The sequence below is a fragment of the Lutra lutra genome, chromosome 3 (assembly GCF_902655055.1).
Source record: "Lutra lutra chromosome 3, mLutLut1.2, whole genome shotgun sequence".
Taxonomy (NCBI): Eukaryota; Metazoa; Chordata; class Mammalia; order Carnivora; family Mustelidae; genus Lutra; species Lutra lutra.
Window position 1 is genome coordinate 49,911,013 of NC_062280.1, and position 12,907 is coordinate 49,923,919.

The 12,907-nt window shown below is 39.8% G+C and overlaps 1 pseudogene; it reads left to right on the plus strand.

Annotated features, from left to right (window-relative positions):
* Positions 1–10,162: 10,162 nt before the first annotated feature.
* On the plus strand, positions 10,163–11,086 carry LOC125095376 (40S ribosomal protein S4-like; annotated as a pseudogene).
* The last annotated feature ends 1,821 nt before the right edge of the window (positions 11,087–12,907 follow it).

The window sequence follows — 12,907 nt, forward strand, 5'->3', positions numbered from 1 at the left end:
CTGCTCATGCTCTCTCTCGCTCTCTCTCTCAAATATATAAATAAAATCTTAAAAAAAAAATAGAGCTAGGCATCTCTTTTTTGGGCACCATGGTAAAAGATCATGGTTTAATCAAAAGTAATTGATATACCCATAATAAGAAAGATAATGATGAGAATCTCAGGCTTCATATACCATAGGTCATTTGATTGATTATTAAATGGGAACTCTGGTGGACAGATGTGGTAAAAACAACAACAACAACAACTGGTTATGAAACTGGCTAGTGCTTAGTCTTACAAAAAAAATAATAATAATCAGGGGGAAAAAAAAAGCCAAAGACAGTGTTGGTTCTACCCTTTGGGGAAGAGTGGGACTTATCACAAGTATGGGCATAATAAAAGTGTTCATCTAAGGTGAATTTTGGTATATCAGAAGGAATCACTGGCTAATCAGGATTGACTGGTTTATGCACGAGATTCTAGTTGAGAAAGTGTTATTATAATCCCCATTTAATCATGCATATAATGGTTAATGAGCAAAGCATCAAGAAAAATCTCAAACTCTACTTGAGTTGGGGACAAGGAGGCAGGGTTAGTGGATGGAATGTGGGGCAGAATTGTTTTGAGGATAAGGCTCATTCACGAGAGACCTCTCTCCCTTTAACTACCTACCATGCTTTTTAATGACTTCATATCTGCCTCAAGACTATTGTGAAAATAATAAATATAAGTCTATATTTTTGTGTCTGAATATGACAAATACATATTTATTAATCAAAATAATAAAGAAAATATAAATTCCCCCCCCAAATTGATTTAGAATAGGCCAAAAAAAAATAATCTAAAAATGTTAGAGTTTAAATAGAAGGTTTGTGCCCAGAGGAAAAATATCTTCCAAACTAACTAAGATTTATACATCAAATTAGGATGCAAAACAAGATAGAAAGTAGGAGAGATATCTCCATGGAGCAGACTCAGTCCAGAAAGCTCAGCCTGGGTAAATGCCGGACAGCTAGAAATCATCATCCCAGCTTCCGTTATCACTGTGTCATCACAAATAGCATCCGCCAAATGAGAAATGCTTCACGTAAGCTGTCCAAGCTGAAGCAATGACCCACACCATTCTCCATGTCAGAATTTGTCAAGGAGCTCTGCTCTCCTCGTCCTCTCCCCAGCCTCAATCCTCCAACATGCTGCATGCTACTCAAAGGGCACTCATTACTTTGTCAGTATCAAATGACCTAGAATCAAGTGAAGACTTCCCCATCCTTCCTTCCTTTCCTCCCCATCATCCTCCCTATCCTGGAATCTAAAGTAGACAGAAGGAGAGGGGACATTTCAATACCCACTGGGACAGCTCCAAGCCACTGTTTCTATTTGCTTTCAGTTTTACCTCAGAGAAACACAGATTAACAATAACTCTGGAAAAAGGAAAGTTAAGAAAACTTGAAAATGGATTGAACATAATTTTCTCCATACCCCATACAATACTGGTTACATAACAACCTTGTGCAACCATGAACAAAGAAGGAAAAGAACAAAAATGGATATATTGCTTGGGAAAAGACAGTAAGGATTGAAAAACATGCATCCAAAGAACTGCCTTGTAAAACCTTCTGTGACTACATTTCAGATTAGCAATACCTTATTAATTTATAAATACAAATATGCTTTATAAGAGATGATAGAAACTGTGGTACATCCAGACCATGGAATATTATTCAACACTACAAAGAAATTAGTTTTGGAGCCATGAAAAGACAAGGAAGAACTTTAAATGCATATTTCTAATTGAAAGAGCCAATCTAAAAAAGGCTACAAAACGTATGTTTCAATTTTATCACATTCTGGAAAAGGCAAAACTATGGAGACAATAAAAAAAATCAGTGGTTGCCAGGGCCTGGGGGAAGGGAGGATTGAATAGGCAGACCACAGAGGACTTTTAGGATAGTAAAAATATTCTGTATGATAATGGTGGCTACATGTCCTGATACATTTGTCCAAACCTGCAGAATATACAACACCAAGAGTGAACCCTAATGTAAACTATATACGTTGGGTGGTAATCATGTGTCAATGTAGGTTCATCAATTATAACAAATGTACCACTGTCACGAGAGATGTAGATGAATGGGGAGACTCTGCATGTGTGGGGATATATGGAAAATCTCTGGTCTACCCACTCAACTTTGCTGTGAACCTAAAACTGCTATAAAAAATAAAGTCTATTAAAAACAATAAAAAACTAAACTTCAAAAATGTACAATCCCTTTAACACATAGAAGCTCTGGAAAGTAAAAATTATCATCCTTTTTCTTCTTTACAAATTTTTAAATTTAAATTCAATTGATTTCAATATAGTGCATTATTGGTTTCAGAGGTATAGTACAGGGGTTCATGAGTCTTATATAATACCCAGTGCTCATTACATCCTGAACTCTCCTTAATGTCCACCACCCAGTTACCCCTTCTCCTGCACTGAATAATATAAGAAGCGATGATTCTAGAACTGGTCTCTGAGGGTACACTACTGGCCAGCGGACCAAGCCAATGCTCCCTCTCTGTGTGTCTACTGACAGTCACAGAATCCCGGTGGATGCTGGGAAGGCCTCTGGATAAAGTGCACAGTTGGTGTGGAGACCTATAGAGTAGCCTCAGGACACTACTGTCAAAGAGAAACTGAACGGGCAGCAGTGGGGATCCCTGAAGGAGGGTTCACCAGAAAGAGAGATGAAACAGCAGAGTGAATAAAATGCGACAACTTAAATAGTGGTGGATGACAGATGTTTCTGGTAGAGACTGGACGGGAGCTTGTTCCACTTCATCCAGGGGTGCATACCGTGGAAGGCAGGGCAGTGTGTCCATTGAGAGAACAGTCTCACTAAACCCTGGAATGATTATGAGCAAAACCAACCTGGCAATTGGCATTTCCCTGCCCTCACTCCCCAAGGAGGGGGCACACAGGAGGGTCCTTCTCACCTCGCTGGATTTCTGAGGCTAGGTGCTGATGACCAGATCCAATGGTATCGAGACAACAGTTATGGTGACCGAAACAGCTCCGTGGTTCTGTGGGTCTTGAGGCCAGGATGGCCAAGTCTCAGGGTGACATTCCATGGCAATTAGTGAGGGCAAGACCTCCTTTGTGGACTCACATGGTCTCTTGTGTTTACTCTAAGAAGTGCTTGGGGAGGATTCCTCTGCAAAAGACTAAACCCACAGGTGTGCAGATGGAAATCAGAGGCCACCTATATGTAGGCTTTTATGTACTTTGTGATTACCAGGGAGCAAAACCCATGGCACATGCAAGGGTGAAACAAAACGGATCCGGAGACAACTGCCTTAATGAATATACGTTACCTTCAGGGACCCAGCAAGATGGCAGCAATGGAAATGCTCAAAGGTGTAGGGAAAAAAAAAAAAAAAACAACTTTGAAATTTACTGCTGTCTAAATTATTACTCCAAAGGCCAATTGTTGCTTCAATTTCATTCCCACACTTAGCATCGTGTATGAGTTTACAAGCTGTAAGCAAGCTGCAAGTTATCAGAGCATTTTGTTGTTGTTGTTATTTGTAAAGCTTATTGCTAAATGCCTTGGTATTATTTTATTCATCAAAAGCTTCTTTTTCCCTTTTGAAGTCGGAGTATACACTGGGAGAGAGTTTCCATTGTTGCAGTAATCTTTTATTCAAATATTCAGATAAATATTTCAATGATACAGAGTGATAAAGGAAGCACTTCATTACCTTCGGGCTGAAGATTCTCAGAGGGATAAAAGGAAGCAGGGAGAAAAAAAAAAAAAAGTGGGGAAGCATGCTGCTGTTGAAAATCCAACACTACCCACATGATTGGGCAGCCCTACTACCGAGAGCCGTTCTCGTCCCTCATTATAGGAATGGTCATTAATGTTTAATACCTGCTGGAAGAGACAGTGGCTTTGTGAGCCGGGGGCTAGGAGATGGGGGTTGTCTTCTTTCCTGGTATTTATGGAGCTTCAGGGCTCGAGTGACATTTCCATCCCACTGGTCGAGTTCTCCCCACAGCTGACTCCTTGGAGGCAGAGAAGCAGGCTGCTTTTCCCATCTGCCTCTTCCTCTGATCTCCAGGCTTGGCAAATTAGTTTTCAGACAAATAAAAAATATTTTGATAGTAAATTCTTGTTTATAATATCCCCCTGGGGAGGGAGTAATCAGCCTTCAAATATCAGGCAGACCATCAGTTTAACCACAATTTGAGTCCTGCAATCTGGTGAAACATAATTTCCTCTCTCTTTGTTGCTGATATTTTCTACTTTTTTTTTTTTCTGCCCTTTGTTTTCTTCAAAATCCCGTTGTCCAAATAATGATATTTGGGAGGATTAATAGTCATAACGTAACCATAACCACTGGGAAAGTCAGGTTTTTGTTTCTTTCCCACTTATATCAGAAAATGAGTTTGAATTCATAAACCAATAGTGTTATCTTTGCAGCCCTGTAAAAACATGCGTCTATATGTTTGGGTGACTGTACCTTTGCAACTATTATGTAAATATGTATGCAAAACTGCACAAATACAAAATCAGACCCCTTAACTCTTATCAAGAAGGAACAGCTAGCAAATGGCTAAGATTTAAAACCATCCTAAACCAACTTATGCATCATTTTTTTAATAAAAGGGATTGTACTAATGTTGACTTACCTCTGACTATAATTAAACAAACCAAACCAATAAGCTATTTCCAGTATACTAGTAGGTCTTTTACATTTTGGAGAACTTGGCTTTCAGAATTCTGGAAAGCAGATAAATACAGTAGAAGAAAAACTACTTACACGGTGACCCATGAAGGACAAGAATTTACGCATTAGGAAGCAAAAACATAGGCAGTAAGAAAGAAAAAGAAGATGGCAATGAATCAAGCAATGAAATAAATAGCTTTGCTGAGAACAGAAAGTAAGAGTGTACCTCCCATTCTCCGTTCATACTTTTCGCCTCAAGGTAATCCTGAAGGCATGAGCTGCAGATTCTAAAAACCAATCCAGGGACCTGTGTGACCAGTAGAGAGCACGGTGTGGATGGCAGAGTCACTGAGAAGAGCTGGTGATGAGGCCAACAACTGAAACCAGAGGTGACTCATGGAAGTCGTCGTTCTGCATGAGAGATATGGGTGGGGTTCGAAATATTGCTTTCTTGTAGAGATACTAACCTACAAAAACATGCTAATTTAAAATGTTGACTTAATATTCCAACAGCTTGTGATTAAGAAAGAAGGAAAGGAAACAAACAAACAAACAAAGACCCCACAAAATCTTACCCATGTGTTGAATTTACTATTGGGTGCTTGGGAGGAGGGCTGGAGGGGGGGGATAATAAATCCTCAAAAACCAAAGTCCATTAAAGTAATTATCCAAAGAATTCCTTGAGAAAACAACAGCAACAACAAAAAATAATTGACATAGGTATTATATAACAAGTGGAATATTTTAAAATGATACATCCGCAACAGAATGCACACAGGTGGAAATAAAAAGAGCACTGGCGCAGAGCAACCATTTTTGGAGAATGTACCTGGTGTGAAAAGGAATACAAAGGAAGGGGATACTTGTGAGAATCAATTTGAAGGACAAATCCTAAGAATTAAATATGCAAGATAAAAGGAAGCTAAGATTTTTCAGGGCTCTGATGTGTTATTTAGTGGCTTCTACCACTTCTACCACTTTTGGGGGGTAAGCAACATTTATGCAGAGGTCCTAGGATAGCTCTATGAATATATATGACACATGGGCCCTTCCTTCCAAATATCTAGGTAGCTTGTATTTATTTACAAATGAAAGCCACTTTTCTTGGCTAAATGAGCTGGAAAGTGAAAAACTAAATTAGTAACTTTAGGTAGCAAAAAAAAAAAAAAAAAAAATCCAAGTAAGCTCTCAGATTTAGAAGCTTGCCAAAATTGAGGATGACTCTATTTTAGGACTTGGCTCTATTTTCATTCTCTGAAAATAAGTAATGAACATGTATGAAGCAACATATTTAAAGGTTATTTATCAAAAGCACCGTGTGTATTAGTAAAAACTGGAAGTATTCCAGCTTTCCATCATTAGGGACCTGGTTAAACAGATTACTGCACATACATGCCACGAGAATAGACTATGAAAATGTAAGAAAAAAGGCAAAGCCCTTGAAGTACTGGTAAAGAAAGATCTCTAAGAGGTATCTGTGGGTGAAAATAGCAATATACAGAACAATCTATACTGTGCTACATTTTATGGAGGAAAGAGGGGAAATAACAATACATATCTGCATTTCCTTGGCTTGCATAAAGAAATTCTGGAAGAAAACCCAGTAATTAATAATACGGTGACCTGCTGGTGACAGAGAAAAATGGAGCTGATGAGAGCAGAGGGGTGAGCTAAACTTTTTACTATATACGACTTTGCATTCTGTATTAATCATGTAAGAGTATTACCTATTCAATTTTTTAAATAAATAAGAAATGAAACAAAATGAAAAATTAAATACAAACTTCAGTGCACAGAGACTATTCAAAGGTATTCTATTTTAAAATTTTGTGGTGATTGTTTTCCTAGCACATTATCCTTAACTAAGAATATTACTATTTCCTTTATGGTTTTAGTTCTCTGCTTTCAAATGTCTACTCACATTTTGGGGGTAGACGCAGAAAATTTATAAGCTGATGACTGTTTCAAAGAAGGAAAGCGTTCTGACCTTAGTAAGTCACTATCTCTGCTGGAATAGAAAAATTGGCCATGATGAAGCTCGATTTGAAGTCCATTCTGCCATTTCAGGAAACTCAGTGGGAAGCTTCCTCTCCCTTCTTGAGTAGCAGCATTTGAGAACAATGTGCTAACTCTTCTAAGGGAAATCTCACAATTCTGCAAGTGTTACAGATTCCATTTTTTGTTATCTATACCCTATTTGTCATAGTTCACTTAATTTCCATTTTTTTTAAATGAAAAAACTTCAATAACTTTTTAAAAGATTTTATTTATTTGAGAGAGACAGATAGACAGAGACAGTGACAAAGATAGTGAGAGCACAAGCGAGGAGGAGAAGGAGAAGCCAGTTCCCTGTTGAGCAGGAAGTCAGATGTGGGGCTCAACCCCAGGAACCTCGATCACAGGACCCTGGAATCATGACCTGAACCGAAGGCAGATGCTTAACCAACTGAGTCACCCAGGCACCCCCTTCAATGATTAATCAGGGGGAAAACTCCAGTGTTTGAGACCCTTCATTATAACATGAGAGGAGTCTTTCGCAACATCACTCCATGACTCCTTGTGCCTCCCCGCAACACTTCTCTTCAGAAATCTTTGTTTATACATTTGTAAATAGACATTGTTTGAAAAGTGTAAATCTTCACTTACTCTTGAAGAAATCATTTGAATCTCATTCCTAGTATGGTAATCTTACATAGTTCTTATTTGGCATCCACCTACTTTTATATTAAACTTGCCTACTCAGTGGCTTCCTTTCTTTGTCACCAATGATCTGGATAGTGACTCTGAGGACCTTATGATTTAAATTACCTGGGTTGGCTTCAAGGTTATTCCAGATGTCTGTTGTAGGAAAATGAGGTGGGACTTACTGTATGATACATAAAGTAATTGTTTGCTTTGGTTGCAAGTAACAGAAACTGAACTAAAATTACCTTAAGCAAATATAATGATTCACTTAGGAGCACCTGGCTGGCTCAGCTGGTTAAGTGTCTGCCTTTGGCTCAGGTCATGATCTTGGGGTCCTGGGACCAAGCCCTGCATGGGTCTCCTTGCTCAGGAGGGAGTCTGCTTCTCTCTCTCCCTCTGCCCCTCCCTTGTGTGTTGTGCTTGTGATCTCTATTTCAAATAAATAAAAACAAATCTTAAAAAAATGATATCAATTCACTTAAATAGAAATTTCAGCTATTGGGATGACTACAGCCACGAGCTAAGGGTTTGTGACATCATTAGAATTCCTTCTGTCTTTCTCTATGATTTCCCTAACTCTGCTTCCTCTTATGCCAGCTTTCCCATTAGCCTGACTTCAGGAGGCAAAAATGGCTGCCCTCTTCCGAGACTCACCTCCACACCCTTACCATTACACTAAATTATGTGGCAGAAAAAAACAAAAACAAAAACAAAAACAAAACAAAAAAACCCTCCCACATTTCAATGGCTTAACTAAACAAAAAGTTATTTTTCTTTCTTTCTTTTTTTTTTAACGATTTATTTATTTGCAGGGGGGAGGGGACATGCACAAAGGGAGAGGCAGAGGGAGAGAGAATCCTTAAGCAGATTCCTCACTGAGCTGGAAGCCCGCATGGGGCTTGATCCCAGGAACCTGAGATCATGACCTGAGCCAAAATCAAGAGTCAGATGCTCAACTGAGGTCACTCAGGCACCCCCCAAAATTATTTTTCATTCACTCCACATTTCCATTGTAGGTCAACTGTGGCTCTGTTCACATAGCCCTTATTCCAGGACCCAGGCTGCTAGAGCAGACCCCCTGTGGGACATTACCAGATTATGGTGGGGTGGAGGGCAGATAGAGGAACCATCTATGTGGGCTTTCAAAACTCCAACTCCAACTACGTAGCACACACCACTTCTGCTATGTCATTAACCAAAGTTATGGTTAAGGAAGTGCATGCCCTAGTCTGAAGTCAATGCAGCTGGGAAATACAACCATTATAATTCATGTGAACAGAACTACCTTTGCCCCAGCATTCCAAAGTAAGTCCGGACTCACATTGATTAGACAAAGTAGGGTGCTCACGGAGTGGTTGAACAAATCATACTACCCGAGGAACAGAAATCTGATTGGCTTAGTCTGGTCGCATGACACACCACTGAAACCAGGAGTTAAATTGGCTTCCCTGGACCCAAGAGGAACCCCCAAAGAAAACTAGAGTTCTTTGTGGTAACATAGGAGAAATGGTTACAGGGGATGGGGCCTGGCATCCAGTATATAGATTATACTTAACAATGTTTATGTCACATTTCTCATAGGTAACTTAATGATGCTAAAAATTAAAACAAAGAACATTACAGCATACCTTCTCTCCAAATTTGAAGTCATCTTGGCAGGGTATGTCTCTCCAAGTCGTGAAAAGAATATGGGTTTGGGATTAGAAAGACTGTGTCTCTGTTAGCAATACCACTATGTCTCTTTTATCAGCTTAGTAATTGTGGATATAAAAATCCTCTCCTTAGCCTCATCTGTAAAATAAATGAATAATACAATATATACATACTTAATACATACAATACAACATAATAATAATACTTAATACTATTACATCAAATGAGACAATATTCAAAGTGAGAGAAAAACACAACAGGTGCTCCAAAAATTGTTTCCTTCCCACCCAAATGAAAAACCACAGTATTTTGCTGTTGATAATGCCATTCCATCAAAAAGAAGGGGACAAACTCACATTCTCTTCAAAACTGAGGTTGCAGACAAGATAGCAGAAAGACTCAGAGGACCATTTTATCATTGATAACATATATTATGAAAAGAAATGGAAATAGATAGACTATAAACCCACTGTTAACACATTCTTATATATCTGTCACTGAGCAATTTCACCTAGACAAGGTGATAGGTCAATTATATTACGTATAGGATTGTTTTTAAGTGAAGCCCACTCATCTGCCATTAATATTTTATGCATAGTAAAGGTCACTAATAAAGTATAGAACTTCAAGGCTTTGGAATGACTTTCCAGTAATAACATGGATATCTACTTCAACTTCACCGAGGATAGGCTGTTGTAATTTCATCTTAATTGCTATTTTAAAACTGGTGCATATACTGTGTCTGTATACAAATCAACGGTGCTCATATTCTCTTTGTGGCAGATGCAGCAGTGCAGCTAGCTCCCTAACACCGGTTTCAAGCCGTGGTATGCAAGGTCGCAAAGTCCAGGGAAAAATCATAATGACAGGGCACCTATTACATGAGCACTGGGTGCTCCATGATGGCGCATACACATGAATCTTGGAAAACTGAAACAATAAAATTAAATTAAAAAAATAAACAAACAAATAAATCATAAGACAATTCACTCACTCTGTGATCCGTCATCTTGACCGTATAAAACTTTGTCTACCCATCCCCCAACCTAACAGTATTCCCAAAGTCCTATTTAGGACTAAGCGCAGAGATTAAAATGCAAATATTAGCTCTTTTTGTTCCTAGAGCAGCCATGGCTCGTTGGTCCAAGAAACATCTGAAGCGTTTGTTAGCAGCTCCAAAGCACTGGATGCTGGATAAAATGACTGGTGGTGTTCGCTCCTCGCCCATCTACTGGTCCCCATAAGCTGAGAGAGTGTCTTCTCTCATCATTTTATTTATTTTTTTTAACGATTTTATCTTATTTATTGACCGAGAGAGATCACAAGTAGACGGAGAGGCAGGCCGAGAGAGAGAGAGAGGGAAGCAGGCTTCTTGCTGAGCAGAGAGCCGATGCGGGACTCGATCCCAGGACCCCTGAGATCATGACCTGAGCGAAGGCAGCGGCTTAACCCACTGAGCCACCCAGGCGCCCTTCCTCTCATCATTTAAGGAAACAGACTTAAGTATGCCCGAACAGAAGAGTACAGAAGTAAAAGAAGATCTGTATGCAGCGTTTATTAAGATTGCTGGCAAGGTCCGAACTGATATCACATCCCCTGCTGGTTTTTAAGGATGTCATCAGCCTTGACAAGACGGAGAGAATTTTCTGTCTGATCTATGATACCAAGGGTTGCTTTGCTGTTCATCAGATTACACTCGAGGAGGCCAAGTACAAGTTGTGCAAAGTGAGAAAGATCTTTGTGGGGACAAAAGGAATCCCCCATCTGGTGACTCACGATGCTCGCACCGTCCGCTATCCTGATCCCCTCATCAAGGTCAATGACACCATTCAGATTGATTTGGAAACCAGAAAGATTACTGATTTCATCAAGTTTGACACTGGGCAACAAACCATGGATTTCTCTTCCCCATGGAAAGGGTATCCGCCTCACCATTGCTGAAGAGAGAGACAAGAGACTGGCAGCCAAACAGAGCAGTGGGTAGAATGGTCCCTAGGTGACGTGATTGGAAGTCTTTATACCTAATTAAAGGTCATACAGCACGAAAAAAAAAATGCAAATATTAAAGCAAGCGAAACGCAGCGTCAGTTCTATAATGAAGCCACTGTCACCTTGAAAGCTTCTCTTCCCACGTGAACACCAAGCAGAGAAAGCAGCAGCTTTGGTAGCTGTGGCAACCACACCGCCTGGCCTGGAGAGCGAACGTTTCCTACGCAGGTTTTGTGCCCTTCTGGCGCTTGTAGATTCTGCTAATGTTAAGGCCGCTCGGATTCTCAACTTGGTGAATTCATCCAGCTGGGAAAATTAGAGCTGTGATCAGGAGACAAAAGGAGGCTTGCTTTGTGTCTAACAAAGGTAGGAAAACACCCTTCAGTTGCAGCTCCTCCTGACCACCCACAAAGGCATCACAAACAGCAAATATTTATCATGCATATTCTTTGTTTAAATTCCGAGAATACAAAGCCAGTTTACTTGGGTTAGACAACCACCACAGTGATTGCCCCAAAGCCTGCACGTTTAAGATGGATGTAAAAAAAAAAAAAAAAAAAATCTGCCTGTTACACCATCCCAGAATTGTGTGCCATGCTGAAGAGTATTTATTAGACATTTGTGGAATATTATACCCCAGTAGTCTAAGCATTAAGATCCAGATATACCTCTATAATTGTTTTCTTCAACAGAACAAAACAGTCTTCTTAAATAAACAAGTTTCACATTTACTTTACCTTCTGTATCTGTTTAATTTTTTTTTTAAATCTCATTGCACATATTTCTGGGGAAAAGAGTAAAGAGTAGGAGACAAAGTAGAAAGGAAACAAGTCTTCTTGATGGAAGGGGACATCCTGATTTTTGCAAACATTTATAGTTTATTTGTGTCCCCACTATTCGGGAGAGCAAAGCAGAGACTTGCTGTGTCCCTCCAGCTACAGTGAATGGGGAGCCTCGCGGTTATCCATGCATCCTGTGAACTGAGAGGGACCCATAGTAACCGTCCTCCCTTACGCCCTATGAAGAGTATCCCTAGGTTTGGAGGAGCAGTGATGTGAACGTCTCAATGATTATATTTCCTTTGCAGAAGATGGTGACCCTTCAACATACAGCTGATCCAGAAAAGCTTTTTAAAACAGTATTGCACTTTCTTCTTGCCCGAGCTAAGGGAGCATTTTGCTGTACCTTGAAGTGGTGGACCAGACCGAGGCGACTGAAGAACAGAGAGCTACAAGGAACCACGGTGGCAACTGTGAACTCCCTACCTCCTGACAACCTCATTACAGGAGAAACAAATAAAGATTTGTCATATTCAGGCCACTGTATTCAGGTCTCTTCTAAGTGACCAGTGTGTTTCCTAACAGATAACGAAATAACCATAGGAAGATAAAAGTGTTAAATTATGTGTTAAACAGACTCTCAATGCTCTTAGCATTGAGATGGGAAAGGCTACGGAATGAAGATTTAACTATTAAAGAAGATTTCACAGAGGAGCCATGAGTAGGTTAAAACTTAAGCAGAGTAGGATTTATCGTAATAAAATGTAAGGTGGCTTAAAGATATAAGTGACCAGGGAGAGGCTGGGGAGCACTACATAGCCTGGGCTGAGCCGAGCACAGAAGTCACAGCAAGCCTTAATGCACAGAACTTGTTTTTATTTGATGAGTCACGGAAAATAATCTAAGTCCTTGCAAAGTGACATGAAGAAAAAAAATATTTTAGGAAACATAAGTTATTGGGAAGATGCAGGAATGAAGAAAGCAAAGAGAGAAGGGGAGAGCACTCTGAAGGCAGCGGCAATCGTTCTGGAAAAAGAGGCTGAGATGTAGCCTACAATGATGGTGCTGGGGGGATGGTATCGCTCAGGGCCAGGTACACACCCAGAG